The following is a 2,597-nucleotide window of genomic DNA, read 5'->3' as shown; positions in this document are numbered from 1 at the left end:
GTTCCTGGCCAGCTGTTTGACCCTGGGCAACTGTCTTAACCTCTCTGGACCTGTTTTTTGATCTGCAAACTAGGGATAATTGCAGTGCCTATTCCAGTGCCTATTGCAAGTACTAGACGAGATTCCCTTCAGGAAGCCCCCAGCACATGGTAGGCCTTTGTTAAATTATGGAAACAGCCCCCTAATGCCCAATGTAAGCAACTCCAGGGAGCAAGGATAAGATTCCAAACTAGCAGCACAGTGAACAAAGCTTCCAGCCACAAGGGGTTAACCTTTACCCAGATATCCAGCGGCAAGAAAAGTGCTGAAGGGCCTGGGTTGCGGCTCAGTGGCAGAGTCCGTCCTCAGCACCACGTACAGGTGAATAATAAATAAAGGTCCATTGACAACTAAAAATATCTATACTTAAAAAAAAAAGTGCTTAGGTGTTTGAGACCCTGTAAAATGAACTGCTAGAGGGAGGGGGGCACAGGGCTTTGTTTTCTCCACTCACTGGACAAGTGTTGCAAGGACTCCAGGACCAAGATGAGCGCAGGGGTCAGATTCTGCCAGTGGAATCCTGGGGTCCCGTGTGCCTGCCGGCTGTGGGGCTAGTTCTTCAAACATGAAGTTCTTTTGTTTTGTTTTGGTATCTGGGATTGAACCCAGGGATGCTTAACTACTGAGCCACACCCCCAGCCATTTTTATCTTTTATTTTAAGACAAGGTCTTGCTATATTGCTGAGGCTGTCCTCCAACTTGTGATCCTCTGGCCTCAGCCTCCCCAGTTGCTGGGATTACAGGTGTGAGCCCTCTTTAATTTGAATGCAGTAATATCATCTACTCTGCAGTCCATATTCAAATTTCTCCAGTTACCCCAATAAGGTCCTTAATTTTTTTTTTAATCAAAGATCTCAGCTTTGTGCAGTGACAGTATCGTAGCCAAGAAGGTTTATCCGAGGTGCGATTATTGCTGATTAAATCAAAGATCTGATCAAGAATTGAGCCTTGGATTCTGGTGCCATGTGGGTCAGACAGAATTGAAACAAATGGCTGGAAACTTCTTGCCCACTTGGGAACTGCAGAGGCCAGTGCCTGGGGGAAGCCTAGACTCTCCCTCGGTCCTCAGAACTGTCCCCCAGCTCCTGTCCCCGCGTCATCCAGGACAGAGGGTCCTCGTCAGGGAGCTCAGCCGCCAGCGCACTGTTTTGTGGCTGAGCAGAGCGAGGAGTGGCAGCCTGAGAGGCCCTGCCCTGCCCGCCACCCGCCACTGGCCACTGGCCACAAGCCCCATGAGGGTGGCAAAATGGGACCTGAACCCCAGTCCTCTGGGGTGAGCGTGGGGTGCCGAGGCCCCTGTCTTGCGACCCCATGTCCCCAGCTTTCTTTCCAGGCCTATGCTGTGGCCCAACATTCTCCAAGTCGTCCCCTTGTCCCTTGTTAAATGCCCCCTTTCCCCTGAGCCACCTGCACACCCACATGCTGGGGCCCGGGTGGTCATCAACCCCAGATCCTGCCGGGGGCCGACTCAGGCAGGGCAGGGAGCTGACCCAGAGGTCAGGAGGGGGACAAGGGCGGGCTCTGGGGCCCTGCAAACGCCCGCCCCCGCCCCCCAGTGCCCCACCTGGGCCACCTGCCCTGGCGCCCTATGCCATCCAGCGCTCCCAGCCACCTTCCTGGCCCCACTTCCAACCTCATGGATGTCTTGGAAGGCGCTGAGGGAAGGAGGGTGACAGGGGCGAGCGCCTGGGGCCACCACGGACCACGCCTGACTCAGAGCTAGGGGTGAGAGGAAGCACCCTCTGGGGACTTACCCTTGTTATCAGGATTACTATTAGTTGTGCCTTAGTGGGCATTGAACCCAGAGCTTCCCCTGTGCTACACAAGGTTCTCCCTCTGAGTCACCTCCCAGCCCTTAAAATACATATTTAAAATCACAGAAACAGACCAGGTGTGGTGGCACACGCCCGTAATCCCAGCAACTCAGGAGGCTGAGGCAGGAGGATCACAAGTTGGAGGCCAGCCTCAGCAATTTAGCAAGACCTTGTCTCAAAAAATAAAAAGGGCTGGGGGTGTGGCTCCATGGTAGAGGGCCCTGGGTTCAATCCCCAGTACCAAAAATAAATAAATAAATAAATAAAATTAATTAATTTAATTTCAGAAATAGGACATGTAGGTGAAGAGGATTAGGAAATAGAAACCAGCAAGCAAAAATGAACAAAAACATTGCGTCCTCCACGGCCATCATTTCCAGCCGGGCACCCGAGCCCGCGCTCCTCGGGTTTGCTGTGGCTCAGTTTTCCCTTCTTAGGGGGTCGCTGGAGGGTGGGGTGCAGCGGCCTCATGGGCGCGTATCTCAGGAGATGCTGATTACACCATGGAAGGTGACATCATTTTGGTGACAGGACGTGCTGTTTTATAAACTACTTAGTCAGTGGCTTAACATTTTCCGTTGTGAAGATGTCCACTGGATCTAAAGCAAAGCTGGATGCAGCCGGAGCTGGTGACCTGCAACAAGCAATAAAACGGGGCTTCGTGAAGACTCCCAGGAAGCCAGCTGGGCTGTGGATGCTGGTCCCCGGGCCAGCCGTGTGTCTGTCTGGTGGCCGGGCCCTTGA

The 2,597-nt window shown here is 53.1% G+C and overlaps 1 pseudogene; it reads left to right on the top strand.

Moving 5' to 3' along the window:
• Positions 1-895: 895 nt before the first annotated feature.
• LOC114100925 (U4 spliceosomal RNA) lies at positions 896-962 on the top strand (annotated as a pseudogene).
• The last annotated feature ends 1,635 nt before the right edge of the window (positions 963-2,597 follow it).

This window comes from Marmota flaviventris, chromosome 13 (assembly GCF_047511675.1).
Source record: "Marmota flaviventris isolate mMarFla1 chromosome 13, mMarFla1.hap1, whole genome shotgun sequence".
In the NCBI taxonomy this organism is placed as follows: domain Eukaryota; kingdom Metazoa; phylum Chordata; class Mammalia; order Rodentia; family Sciuridae; genus Marmota; species Marmota flaviventris.
This window is presented reverse-complemented; position numbering and strand designations above follow the sequence as displayed.